We start from the raw sequence: 15535 nt of genomic DNA, 5'->3' as shown, positions 1-15535 counted from the left end.
GTGCCCTCCTGTAGGTTCACATAGCCTACCTCTGGCTGTCCTTACATCCGATGGACATAACATCTCATTCCCAACATTAAAATGACAGAGTTCTCCCAGCCCAGCTCGTGCTCTTCAAGGAGACCAAACCACTTCTTTCTCAAAACATCTGAAGATTTCTTTTTTCGATTTTGGCGAATAAGTTAGATAAGATTGGAGCTCTCTACTAGATGCGATCTGTGGGTGAAAACTCCAAGAATTTTATTTAGCTCAACTTCAAATATGTGTTAAATGTTAACAGAGAGTCTTGCTAGGTCCAGTCTCTGACTAGTGTGCAAACTTAAAGCAGTCAGTTTCCACTTGCAAGCCGTGGGAAGTTAGCCTCCCAGGCAGCACCTCGGATCTGAACCTCAGGACTTTCCCCGGGAGAATCATATCGGGGAAACTACTGCAGAACCCGCCTGTTAACAGAGTGGATGGCCAAGCTCTCCCGAGGTAGCGACACGTTTATACTGAGCTTTGCATTCTACACGTTCCTAGGTGACCATTTACGATTCTCATTGCTTATGTAGCACCACTACCTGCTGTACTTTCTTTGTTTGTTGATACCTGACTGGGGTGGACAGGTCAGTCAGTTTGCCTGCCCTACCTTTGTCCCCTTCTCAGAGTCAGTATGCCCCCCACTGCCAGATATATGGAGTTTTGACGAAGAGACACTACAGACCGGTTTTTTTTGTTGTTGTTGTTTATCAAGTTTTATATCAATTTAGAGTCATAATCCCCATTTATTAAAGCTTATGTTCTGACTCTTTAAATCTAGTATATTAGCCACCTGTCCCAGCTTTGTGTCATCCAAATATTCGATCACCATACTTCTTCATCCAAGTAACTAATAAAAATGTTGCCTAGATTTGACTAAATGTTGACTTGTTGACTAGATGGTAGATTTATTTCATGGAATATAAGATAAGCATTCAATATGTTGTTGCAAATCTTTTTACTGTCATGGGAAGATGTCCATAGTACTTAGAAAAGTGAAAAAAAAAAAGCATGCTCGTTAAAATATGTGTGAGTATATATAAACACAGAAAAAGGCCTGGAAAGAGAGCACCAAAAAAGTTAGTGTTTATATCTGACTGGCCAGGCTACCCATAACTTTTCATTTTTTAAAATTATTTATTATTATTTATGCCTACAGCACCTGGTCTTCCTAGGTGGTCTTCCATCCAAGTACTAACCAGGCCCGACCCTGCTTAGCTTCTGAGGTCAGACATCGGGCTTGTTCAGGATGGCATGGCCGTAGACCAGGGACTATGGCTCCACTGGGGCACGAACCCAGGACCTTCTGTGTGTAAAGTAGATGTACTAACTGCTACACTATGGAACTATGTCCTCATTTTCTTTTTAATGCTTATATGTATCTTCTGAAAAATAATTTAAAGAGCATGAATAGCTTTTATAAATAGAGAAAACAACAGAGAATTTAATATTTTTAAGAAATTCAAAAGAAATAAGGAGAAAGATGAAAGAGCCCTATGGCTTATCTTTAAAGATCTTTCTCCGGGTTCGACAAAGTGGTTCTCAGACTGCTATGCTGAACAGAATTATTGGAAGAGATTTTAAAAAACATTTCCTCTGGGAGAATCACCAGGTGATACTGCTGTTGCTAGTCCCTGGACCAGCCAGAGGACAGAGCCACTTAATTAGTATTAGGTGTATAAATACACCTACTTTCTCTATCTTTTTCTAACTGTAGGACCTCAGGTAGCTAACCTAAACTTCAAAAAAAAAATTTTTTTCTGAGCTTCAAAATAGGATATTAATATCTGTCTTGAAGGATGGTGGTGAGGCTTAAATGGAGTAATGTACACAAGATGTCTAATCTAGTGCCTAATCCATGGTTCTCAACCTTATCCACAAATCATTCATCCTTTTCACACTCCTTCCTTCTTCTTCCTTTCCAGTACACTTTAAGACCTTATCCGAGCCCTAGAATAAAGCAAAGACAGTAACAGTTTAGTGTTCATGTTACTGTTTCTGCCAGTTTGTACAGATTATCATTCTAATGATCTCATGTAAAGTAATAAACCCGTGATAAGCAACTCATGTTTTTACCTTTTTGTTTAAACCCTTTGCTTCTTTTTTGTGAGTCTTGCATTATTGAAATCCACCTCTCCCTGTTTTCTGGTAAGCCTGGAAGTTAATTCAGAAAACATTTGCATTGTGCATAAAGCAACATGTGATCTTCCTTCCCTAAAGAACTTAAACATAGGTGGAAAAGACTACACAGTAAAAATCAGTTTTGCACATCATAACATTTAGTGGTATTTTTGTCATTTTTTAATATCCTACTTGATAAGGAAAGCATGAGACAGCATACTTAAAAAAATTCCTTTTCATTTAGAGCAGGATATTTTAAAAGCAACTCTATGGGGAGTCACCAATTTCTATAGCACGTGGTTCAAACCACCTCAGAAGGACCTCAAAGAGATGTAGCCTTGAAGAGGCCAGTGCTGGAAGGCTAGGTGACTCACTTGACTTGAGAGCCCTACAGCCAAGTGTAAATCTGAGGCACTGTCAGATTAGCAAGTTTGGCTGCTCCTCAGGGGAGCTTGACTCAGATGGTACACAGCCATGGGCCTCTCCCACTTATGCTTCCAGAGCTGAGTGGCATGTGTGAGCAATAGAAAATTCCTTCGACCCCAGAGCTGGCTGTGGAAGGGTCATGCCATGGGCTACAACTTTCCAAAACTGAACCAATGTACACCAACTTCTCTTTCCTTCTCTAGAGTCCAAGATTCATATAGTAGTCCTACTATGTCCCTAGTCTCAAGGGACTGCAAGCAGAATGCATAGAAGAATTACTTTCCATACAGAACACTGGTCAGGCATTATTAGCCTTGCAGAAATCAAGAGAAAGTCCTTCTATCCCTTTAATTTTACTCTTTTTTAAAAAAAGAAAAATACAATTATCCCATTATACTATTATACTATTTCATCTGAGGTGTTTCTAATGATTTTGTGATTTTTATGGTTATGGATTTGTCATGAATTATTTAAATTTAAAATGTGATCTATAGTTCTCTATGCAATATGATCGTTTGTGATCATGTAACGATAGGAAAAGATAAAAATTGTGTGCAAGGCCACAATTTCCAGTTTTGAAACTGGAAATTTATTTGATTTTTCTTTTTCTCAACATCATCATCACCATCATCATCATCATCATCATTATTAAATAGGAGTAGTAGTCATACTTTAGTTCCTATTCTTTTTCTTTCTCTTTCGTTTATGGCTTGTGGCCATTAGATGGCGCTGTGCATTTCAGATATGAAAAGCACGTGAATCACTAATGAATGCTAGACTGTGCAGAATAAAGTAATACGTGTTAAAATTGTCATGTTTTTGCTTCATTGAGGGTAGAAACAGTTTACTTTTTGCATGAAAATTTCCAGTCTTATCATTTATTAAACAGATTTCTATAATATAATTCCACAATTCCATGTGAAACTTTCCTTGCATAAAGAAAATATTCCTTCCTATGTGACATAATAATGGCTCTCAGACTCAGATTTGGGTGTGGGATTCCTGAGTCAAATGAGATAATATGACTCCTTTATCACCCCTCAGCATCGTGCTGCTGATTTTGTAATAATGTCGATGAACTTATACTCTTTCACTTGGTGGTTCTTATCACTGGAAGCATTTACTCACAAAATAGGACGCGACTTCAATTACAAATGATCAGAAGTAGTAGCCTTAACTTTGGAAAAGAATAAAATTAATTGGCTTTTTTCGTGGTCAGTCCAAAGAGTTAGCTTTATGACTCTCATCATTAACCAGCTGATTGATGGAAGATGTTTCTGCAGTTTCATCCTCAGACTTTACCTCTTGCAGACCACAGTCCCTGCTATACCAATAGTTTCCTCTTTCCCTCATTTCCAGCCTTCTCTCCCATCCCATACTCCAGTCATTCCAGAGGTTTGCCCGAGGCCTCTCGCCCTTTTGTTCCACAGCTCTCCCTGAGCAGTCTCACCTGTGCCCAGGGCTCCAGTTACCTTTTTGGTGTTGATATTCCCAGTCTATCTTTAGCCCAGGTATCCACTTCCACATGCATGTCTTCAGGCACTCTTAAACTTAACTCGTCTGAAACAAAGCTCATCATGCCTGACTCCAAACCTGTGTTCTCTCTCAAGCAATGCTATCTTCTTCTGTGCAGTTACCCCACGCAGAAGTCTAAGAGTCGAGCTCCACCTTCTCTTGCTCTCATCCCCCCACATCCAATCGGTAGCCCAGTCCACCAGTCCTTGACCTTCACTCGCCACTATCCTGGTCATGAATTGGGTCACCTCTCATTTGGATGATGATTGGTTAACCTTCCCCTAATCTTGGCCTCTCTCAGTCCATTTTTTACCTTATAGCCAGAGTGATCCTTGTATAATGTAAATCTCATCATGTCTGGCCCCTGCTTGAAACCGTCAGTAGCCTCTCCTCTCTCTCAAGACAGATCCAAACTCCTTAAGGCTAACATAAATCCCTGGGCCTTTCCTACCTCTCTGGCCTTATCATTCCTGCCTCAGACGTGATACTTCCTTAGACACACCTTTCAGCACCTCAAAGCAGCTGTGCTTTCTTCAACTGCCAGTTTCTGCAAGCAGTGTCTCCGCTGTTTGCAATTTTTTTTTTCCTCCACCCCCCTGACCTGAATAATTCCTACTGGAATCTGCTTAGATGTCACTGTTTCTGGGAAGGGACTCCTCTGACTGCTTCTCCAAACAGGATGGCCTCTCCTGCTTAACAAAACTCTTATCATACTGTGTAGTAATTATCTCTTAGTCCACCCCTAGACTGTAATAAACAAATCTATTTTACTCTCCATTACATTTCTACCGTCCAGACAGTGCTTAACATGTAGTAGGCCCTCAATAAATATCTTTTGAATGAATGAATGATAACACAGTCTACACAGCTCGCTTGTACTCATTCTTTATAACCCAGGTCAGTTGTCTTCCCAGTTCATCCAGGCAGGAGTGGTCCCTCCCATCAATGACTGCCATGGCCCTGTGCACGTACATCAGTCAGAACATGTATATTATGCTGAAATTGTTGAGCCCGGACTCTGCACCAGACTCTGCACCAGACTCTGAACTCCTTCATGGGAGGGGCAATGTCCTCCTTAGGTAACCCCTGATAGAGTTTGTAGAAGGAATAGATTCTCCTGCTTCCAAAGATCATGTAGTAAATTATGGTTTTGACAGGATAAGGTTTTTACCTGATTTAGAGGTTTAGGCCTCGTTTTGTTTTTAATGGCTATTACCTTCAATTTCAATTTTTAAAAATTTATTTTACTGAGAATCCTGGGATTTGAAGACCTCAAACATTTGCTTGGTGAAAATTGCTCTTGCAATCATTTAAGGGTGTCAAGTCTCATATGTCTGAATGAGGCTGTGAGAGTTTTGGAAGTGTGTAGGGAGTGTGTGTGTTCTGACTCCTATTTCCCTCCTCTAACCACTCTATCTACTCACTTCCTTCAGAAGAAGAGAATTGTTTATTCCATAGTACTACAGAATCTTTCTCAAGCATGTACTATGTGTCAGACACTGTTGTAAGCATTTTACATGCATTAACTAATTTAATTCTCAAAATAACCCGTTGAGACAGGCGTCGTCAAGCGTTATCATTCTTATTTTAGAGATGAGAAGCCTGAGGCACAGAGAGGTTTAATAGACTGCCCAGGGATAAGTGGAAGAGCCAGGATTTGGACCCAGGCGGTTTGGCTCCAGATCATGACCTCTTATCTACTGTTATAGAGAAAGCTTGACCATGAAATACATTTTTTGATTATTTCATGTCAGGATACTAGCGGCCATTTAATAAATCGTTGTCATGTAGACCTGCTTCAATATGTAGATATCTGTGAGTAAAAGGGCTGTTTGTTACAAAATCTTTCTTCTCCTCTGCCTCAGACCACTGTGTTCCTGGCCGAAAACTTTGCAGTAAGCTTTGCAATCTTTTGCCCTTCAGGTTTTCAATCCTACTTTTTCTCTCATCTCCCATAACACCTTTGCTTGAGACAAGCAAAGCCTCGCTCAGTTCTTCACAGAGCCTTCTTTCTTGCTTTTTCTTGATCATATGTCTATAACTGCTATGCTACTTTCTCTTTGTCCTGCTGATACTAATTTAGAGACTTGTTAAGTTTTACAAGATCTCTTGCTAAACATTATTGTGTATAACAGTATGCCACATGTTTTGTATTTAGGAGTTTATATGTATTTGGGTACAGCCTACCTAACCTAAAATCAGACGGCCCTGCAATCACAACACAGCTACAGAAGTTAAACTGCATTGTTATTTGATATAACAAAGTATGATCATACATATTTATGCATTATTAGAAAGGCTATTTTAAAATAAATATTTCAAAGGATAAATAACATTTTTCATAAAAATTGAATGCTATGTCAGTTTTTAAAAGTGATTTGGAAAGACCTCCTTCCCACATTTGAGTTTTTCTTCCCTTGTCATCCAAAGCCTGTGTGCTGTTTGTCCCAGACCTCATTTCTTGCTTCATTTTATCTTATAATATAGTTTTCCTTTATCTTTTCAATTTTTCATTTAATCTTGAACTGGAACATTTCTGAGCATTTCATTCAATATCTCCTGTCTAATATTCTTGTTTGCTTAGATGTCCTATCTTTCCTCAGGTTACTGGAATACTCCTGTAGAATATGTTTCCTTAGATCACATGTAACAGGAAGGAAATCCTATTTAAAGGGAAAATGTTTATAAATACTTTTCTCAAGAATAATAGTGTATTCTGGCTCAAAGAACCTCCATATGAATATCATTCAACTATTTGATCGACCACCATTTATTGAGCACCTACTAAGCCTGGCAACATGCCAGGCACTGGGAAAATGAGATAAAACTGCAATCTTCAAAGAATTTGCAGTGTAGGGTTGGGAGAATAACTATATTTAGACAATCGGAATACAGTATGTTAGTGCTGTAAGGCAGATATACACTGGGGGGCAAAGAAGCAGAGAAGGAGAGCTTACATCCTCTTCATGGTTCCAGAAAAGATTCTGCTGAAGAAAGGTCACAAGCTGAATGTGGAAGGATAGAGCAGCATAGTTATTATTGTTGTTACAGAAAGAAATAAGGTAGGGTTTGAACTTCAGAACTTTTATTCAGAAGGAAAAGAAACATTTTCCAAATAAGGTTATAGGATAATTTTGGCATTATGCTGACACACCTTATGGAACTTTTACTTCAATTATCTTTAAAATTTTAAATTGAAAATTTCAGAATGTTTCAAGTTTTGTGTGTTTATGTCATAGGTTTTGGGATGCAACACATTTATTTTTTAATTGTGGTAAGATGTACACATAGTGCAATGTACACATCTTAAGGGTACAATTTTATGAGTGTGCCAATGATTCATCCTTATGACCAGCACAGGAAGTTTATGACAGAACTTTTCCATCATTCCAGAGAGTTCTCTCAAGCTCTCTTCTAGTTCTCACCCTTCATAGGCAACCACTGATCTGGTTTTTATCACTACAGAGTTTTGCCTGCTGTATACCTTTAATAGAGATAGGGCTATTCAGATTTTCTTTTCTTTCTATTTTCTATTATGTCAGTTTCTTCTTACGTCAGTTTTTATATGTTGTGGTTTTTTTCGAGAAATTTGTTCAATTCATCTAAGTTGTTTAATTTATTGGCATAATGTTATATATAATATCCCCTTACCATCCTATTAATGCCTATATTATCTGTGGTGAAGTCCCATTTTCATTCCTAATATTAGTAATTTGTGTGGTTTTTCTCTTGATTGGCCTTGCTAGGGGATTAGAAATTTTATTACTTTTTCATAGAACCAACTCTTGACTTTATTCGTTTTCTCTATTTTGTCTGTTTTCTATTGTATTGGTTTCTGCTCTTAAGTATTTTTTTTCTGCTACTTATTTTGGATTTAATTTGCTCCTTTTCCCTAGTTTTCTCCAATGGAAATATAAATATTTATATATCCCTCTAAGTACTGTGTTAGATGTATCTCACAAGTTTGACTTTTTTTTGTTTTTATTATAATTCAGGTTAAAGTATTTTCTAAATTCCCTGGGATTTCTTCTTTGACTCATAAATTACTTAGAATTATGTTGTGTGGGTGTGTCTGTGAGGGTGTTTCTGGAAGAGATTAGCATTTGAATTGGTGAATTGAGTAATCCCCAATATGGGTGGGCATTGTCCAAAACCTGGAAGGCCTGAATAGAACAAAAAGTCAGAAGGAGGTTGAATTCACTGTCTTCCAGAGCCCTGGAGCTGGAGTATTGATCTTCTCCTGTCCTTGGTGCTCCTGGATCTCAGACCAGGACTGTAATCTGTACCATCAGCTTTCTGGCTTTCAGGGCTTTAAAGGACACTACTGGCTTTTTTGGGTCTCCAGCTTGCAGAATAGCAGATTGTGAGATTTCTTAGCTCCCATAATCACATGACCCAATACCCTATACTAAATCCTCTGTCTGTCTGTCTGTCTGTCTGCCTACCTGCCTGCTTGTCTGTCTGTCTCCCTACTTACCTACCTGTCTGTCTATCTATCTATTATCTGTCTGTCTATCTATCTATCTATCAATCATCTATCTATCTAGAGTTTATTTGAGCCGAACCAATGATAGATGCCAGGGAGCAAAATCTAAAATACTTCTGAGAATAACAGTTTCGCGGTTTCTTTTATGCATCTGAAATTAAGGAGGGAACATAAAGAAGATTACATGGAGGTGGGAAAAAGCAAGATGGGAATTGGATTACAGGATAGTTAACAAGATTATGTGTTCTCTCGAGGGTTAATACCCCCTTCTAGGGGTATTCTGGTATTTCAAAGGTGTGTTAACCTAGATGTACAAGAACAATGGGCAGGCTGGCTTAGAAACTTTCACTAAAGAAGCTATAGGTCTAGGGCATGACTACCCACTATGACCTTCCCAGTTAGAAATTTATGATCAGATCACCCTATGAAGTTACTTTCCATAGAACCTCCCTTTTTTGGGGTTTTGTCTGTCTGTCTGTATGTCTATCCTATCTATCTATCTATCTATCTATCTATCTATCTATCTATCTATCTATCTATCTATCTATCATCTATTATCTATCTCTATTATTCTATCTACCCACCCATTCATCCATCCACCCATCCATCCAACCTGTTGGTTCTGTTTTACTGGAGAACTTTGACCAATAAAGTAATTATTCCATATGCATTTGAAAATAATATGTATTCTGCAGATGCTAGGAAGATAATCTATAAATGTCAGTTAAATCAAGTTGGTTGATAATGTTCAAATCATTTATACCCTTATTAATTTTTTTGTCTAGTTCTATCAATTACAAAGAAAGGTATTAAAAATCAACTATGATTATGAATTTGTATATTTGTCCTTTTAATTCTCATTTTTGCTTCTTGTACTTGAAGCAAAAGCTTCTTATACTTCTTGTACTTTAGCTTTTTAGTCACATAGACATTTAGAATTTTAAATTTTAACTAGTGATGAAATGACCATTTATCATTAAGAAATGTTAGTCTTCACTCATTCTTGACTTGAAGTTCATCTAATGTGATGATATCGACACCAACTTTCTTAGATTTGCTTGGTCTATCTTTCCCACTCCTTTTCCTTTCAACTCGTGTAGACAACATGTAGTTGAATCTTGCTTTTTTACTCATCCTTGCAATCTCTTCCTTCTCATTGAATTGTTCAGTTAATTGATATTTAATATAATTTTTGAAATGGTTGGATTTAAGTTTGTTTTTTACTTGTTCCATCTGTTTTTTTCTCTGTTCCTTCTTTCTTGCCCATGTTTTGATTAATAAAACATTTTTAGGACTCTATTTTAATTCCACTGTTGGTTTTAAGCTATACATTTGTGGCTTAAATTCTCCAAATAAACTTTGTTCAGTGATGAAAATATTCCACGTGCTTTTCCAATATGGGAGCCACTAGCTACATGTTGTAGTAAGACATACAATTGAGGAAATGAATTTTACATTTAATTTTAATAAAGTTAAATTTAAAGTAGTCACTCGTAGTTAGTGAATTATGTGTTGGACAGCATATCCTTATTAGTCTACTTCGATTTATATTATATCACTTCATGTAAAGCATAAAAATCTTACAATACCATAATTTTATTAATTCTTTATCCTTTTTGTTACCATTGTCCTATATTTTGTATCTATATGTGTTAACAATCCAATGGCATATTTGTCTTTAAACAATTTTGTGTTTTAAATAAATATGAGGAGAGGAAAAAAAGAGTCTTGTATACTTGCACATTTATTTACCATTTCTGGTGCTGTTCTTCCTGTAGTGTTCCTGTATTCTGGTGCTTCCTTCCTGTTGCTCAAGTTTTCCCTTATTATCATTTCCCATCTCCCTAAAAGACTCATATTCGTATCTATTATAGTTTGCAATGAATTCTCCCAGCATTCATTTTTCATTTTTCTGAAAATGTTTATTTTTATTTTCAAGGGACACTTTTACCATTTAGAATTCTGGGTTGATCACCTTCAGCACTTTAGTGATGACATTCCATTTCTTTTGGGCTCCATTGTTTTTAACAAGAAGTCAACTGTTAATCATGGAATTGTTCCCCTGTATGTTATGGATTTTTTTCTCTGTTTTCAACATTTACTCTTTGGTTGTCAGCCTTTGACTATGATGTACCTAGATGTGGCTTTTTTTTTTGTATTCTGTTTGTAGTTTGTTGATTCTTCAATGTGTAGGCTGATGTTTTCCACCAAATTAGAAGACTTTTCAGGTATTACCTATTTACATTTTATTTTACCCCATTTTTTCTTCTCTCCTATTAGGACTCCAAATGTATATTTATTTCAAATATATCCATTCGGTTTATTTCTTTGCCGATACTCCTCATCTGTTTACTCAATGTATATATCTCTTCCTGTGCATCTTTAAATATATTTATAATAGCTGTTTTAAGGGACTTCATGTGCTAATGCCAACACTTGGGTCATCTTGGATTCTGCTTCTATTGACTATTCCTTTTCTTGATTATGGATCGCATTGTCCTGCTTCTTCACATGTCTAATATTGTAAAAATTATTCTTCAATGGTATAAGGAAGTTATTGAGTCTGGCTTATCCTTATATTCCTTTAAAAGTTGTTGGGGTTTCTTCTATCAGGCTGTTAGATTACTGAAAATTTCTCTTGATCCTGTTAGGCTTTGTTTTATTATTTGTTAGGGCAGCTCTATTTCAGTGTTGTCCTTAGTTTTGAGGCACGGCCCTTCCTCTGGGACCTGATATTTATTCCAAAGGTGTGGCTTCTTTAGATTTTCAGTTGAATGCGTGAGATACTCAGTAAGGTCTCTCCACTTTTGGCTGGGCCATTGTTATCCTGTGTCCAGTTTCCAGGACTGACAGCTTATGATATCTTGGCCCAGCTCTCTTACTTGCAGCAGCCCTTCTCTCCTAGACCGCATGAACTCTCACGCTGCACATGAGCTGTAGGGCAACATTCATGCAGTCTTCTTTGTCCCCTTTCACCACACAGCTCCTGCCTTACAAATCTCAGGGACCACAGCCATTCTAAACTCTACCTGTACCTCTTTAGCTCTTTTAGTCCTTTAGCAGGATGTCCATATTCTCCTGGATTCCATTTTCTTATAGTCCAGTTGGTGTCCCCAGGGAGAAAGATGAAAAAGATATGAAGCTCTCTTTTGTGTTTCTCTTCTCTTGAGGATCACAGTCCTACAATGTTTATTGTCAAATGCCTGGAATCAGTTACCTCAGATATTTATAGCTGTTTTCACTGGGAGGACAAGTCCAGTATCAGTCATTGTGTATGACCAGAAGTAGGCATCCTCTTATATATATTTTGGATAGTGTGTACACCTTAAAAAAAATACTAAAACAGAAAATCACTCATCTTTTTTATTTAAAGATTTTTGTTTTATCTTTATTTGAGAGTACTGTTCTTGATTATTGTGTATTGCCAATCTATCCTTAATATCCATTAGTTTGTTGAAGTTCATTTAAATTATTATAATTAACATTCCTAAATCACAATAATTAATAACTAACATTAATATCTGTAAGACTTCTTACAGTGTTTATTAAACATTGAAAAGACATTTTTTAAGAGTTTAAACCAAAATTTGGGTAAAACAAAGTATATTCTAGTCCTTATAAAAAGTAGGCTACAATAAAATTATAAGACAATAACATGATCTATACAAAACTTGTTCATTGGCACAAAATGCAACTTGCAGTTTTTTTAAAAAACAACAAAAATAACTTTTCACTGATTAGAATTTAACTGGCACATCAAAGGAAAATGCCAGAAATAAATTTGCCCGACACTGTATTTCTAGGAAAACTGATATGAATTGACTGTACCATAATTTATGTGTTTTACTATTATCATTTAACAAAACATATCAAAGCAATATAAACGATACTGTTGTTTATATAAATCGATTACTTGAGACTAGAACTTGCTCTGGGGAGCTGTGGCCCTACATTCTCAAGACCCAGGGAATATGGAAAACACCAGGAGGGTAATGCTCAACTTATAGTTTTGGCTCCTCATCTATAAAATAAAGATTTTGTCTGGAGTCTTCTAGCACACCTTTCAGAGCAAAAGGATTATCTTTTCTGTATCCTAATTTTTACTTTCTCACCCATCTTCTTATTACAATGGTATATTTTTGTCTTTCATCTTAAAATATTCATTCTATACATTTATTTTTATCTCAGAGTAATGATGGCCATATTTCTGGGTGGTTATAACAATTATCAAATAATTATAAATGGGAACAAAAAACAAGCATGTGGCTAAGTGCCAGGTAATTTTAAAAGTTAAAATATATTATAGTTACCTCATAAATATAATAGAGTCTCTGATTGCTATTAGAAAAATGAACTCTAACTAAGAGACATAGCTTGTGTATTTACATGGAAATATAGATGCTGGAATGATATCACGGCCTGCCATCAGTTATCTCAAACCGAGTCCAAGTTTTTAAAGTCATTTCCTAACTAATGTTAACAAGCACAGGTGTTTCCTGATTTCAGTTGTTCAGACTCTTAAAAAAAATGAATAACTCAGGGAAATGTGTAAAATTCCTTTGTTGGCTTCTTCCTTTCTCCTGTATCAAGCCTAAGTTTCATCTTAGTATGTGGCTTTTGTATTTCCACGCCCATGTAACCCGTTAGCTTATTTTCTCTCTTTCTATTTGTTATACTCACTAGATCTCTCTTTTGTTTTTTTGTTATTGGTGCTATTTTTTTTTTCAAGTTCTCTTCCATATTTAGAATCTCAATTTGAGCGATTGTATTTGAACTAAGAGAATGTGTCAAAAATTCTGCCTCTGATTTGGAGAGGCTCTGCTGTGGGTGACAAGATTGAGCCATGTGGGTGGTGGGTCTGTGCCTGGTCTTGAGCACCGGTTCCTCATGCCAGAGAGGCACATGGCATAGAGTGTGAGGCAAAGAGGATGAGGTGTGGGGAAGGGAAAGTGAGCGCAGGGGGAGGCAGAACTGATAACATTTATATAATACTGTAGGACTTTGCATTTAATTGTGTGACTTTTCTGAGATCATCAAGCAATTATGGAGAATGCAAACGTGTTTTTGAAAGCTATTGTCCCATATGCCTTAATGCTGTTTCTTAAACCTTAGTGCAGAAGAATCACCTGGGCTTGTTAAACTTCATCAGAAATGCCAATTCCTGGTCCTTCCAACTCCCCACTCTCCTCTAAAGGTCGTGGTTGAAAGGTCTGAATTGCCCTGCTATCAAGTGTTGGTTTCTAGAGCTAAAATTATGTTGATGGCATAGTGGGGCTTCATTAAATTAATACGGAAAATAAACTGTACCTTGATTTACTACTCTGCTCTTCTAGTATCTAGAGCAAACATTTGTTAACTTTCTGTGTTCAAAACAGATGCCTCAATTCAGAGTTCTAAAAAGGAAGAAGGAGAAGAAATTTGGGGGATTTTAAGGTAGGAATATGTCTTGATCAGTTTTGTAGAAAGTTAAAATTTTCTCCTTGCATGAGAAAGATGATTGGGTTTGATGTGAAAATTTTACGCTTCATTACCAGGATTTCAAGGACAAGAAGTCTTTTTTATGCTTCTTGGTTATGAACTATAAGTTCTTGGGAACAGGGACCAAACTGCTTTTTCATTTCCAAGAATTAGAAAACGTTGAAGTTTCACCAGAAAGACGACAGGAAATGATTACAATTTGAAAGGGTTAAAGTCAACTTTATCTGTGATTTGGTGAGTAGTTAGTTAAAAAACGTACATTAAATTGCTAAAAATCTCATTATAGAAAAACCGCAAATTACCAATAAATGAAAAGAAAAAGCCATCTATAATAATAAACATTTATAAAGTTGCTTACAATGTGCCAGGTACTGTTCAAGTGCTTTATAAATAACTTCTATGAAACTCATAGTAACCCACTTTACAGCTGAGAAAACTGAGGCAGTCAGAGAGATAGGATTTGGGAGGAGGCAGAAATAGGATTCCTTAGGAGGTAGTCTGGCTCCAGAGTCCCATTTTCAATCTCTGTATTAGCTGGACTCTGCACTATAATCTATGACCTGTGATAACCACTGTTTATATTTAGGGGTATATGCTTCCATATTTACACAGATGCATAACATATACATATACATTTTATACCAAATAGAATCCTGCTGCATTACAGATTGATTGCCTGCTTTTTCACTACCAATATATTGTGAAACTCTATAATGGCTACTATAGTCAATAGTTACGGCTACATTCTGGTAAAATATTCTATTTCAAGTGAAACTCCCCTTCCCCTCCCTCCACCCAGTAATATAGCTGTGAAAAAGCATAGTGGAGAAGGCCCAAGTGATCTTAATATTAAGATCATTTGAACTTACAAAAATCGTTTTTATATATTAAATTTTATCACTATAAAACTATCCAATTTAAAGACTGAAAAAATATGTAGAGTTTTACAAATGACCTAAAGGCAATTCCAGAGGACTTTGAAAAGTCTGAATACACTGCCCAGCGACCAGAGTGGAATGATGGACTAGATGGTCACTGAGTGAATCAGAGCATGCCATCAACAAGACATGGAGAAAACCCAGTCAAGGGTGAGAGAAAGATGCTATTAGAGCACAATAATCATTTTCCTCTCACAGGTTTCTTATACAAGCCATAAAATCTAATAACTTGGTTGCTACTTGTAGTTAATAACCTCTTGGCTTGTTAATGAACTAGAACCAAATGAGAAAAGTTAATGGAATAACCTGACTATATTAATAGTAGGTTTAGAGAAAATTATTACTATTGCAAACTCTATTCACTTGCTTCTATCACTATATCACTATTTTAAAATGCCAAGAAAAATATTAAAAATGAGGAGTTATAGTATGTTTTGCATTCAGAATTAAGGAATTTTAAACTATTTTAATTTGAAAAGGTATTTTTGCCTCATTGGTGACATGCTACTTTAAGTTATTACAGAAGTGGATACAAAGAAATGTTTGAGGTGAC

At 36.5% G+C, this 15535-nt stretch overlaps 1 pseudogene; it reads right to left on the bottom strand.

Annotated features, from left to right (window-relative positions):
* Nucleotides 1–1168: 1168 nt before the first annotated feature.
* Nucleotides 1169–1284, bottom strand: LOC111735879 (annotated as a pseudogene).
* Between the last annotated feature and the right edge of the window lie 14251 nt (nucleotides 1285–15535).

Source organism: Pteropus vampyrus, unplaced genomic scaffold (genome assembly GCF_000151845.1).
Source record: "Pteropus vampyrus isolate Shadow unplaced genomic scaffold, Pvam_2.0 Scaffold15, whole genome shotgun sequence".
Lineage (NCBI taxonomy): Eukaryota > Metazoa > Chordata > Mammalia > Chiroptera > Pteropodidae > Pteropus > Pteropus vampyrus.
This window is presented reverse-complemented; position numbering and strand designations above follow the sequence as displayed.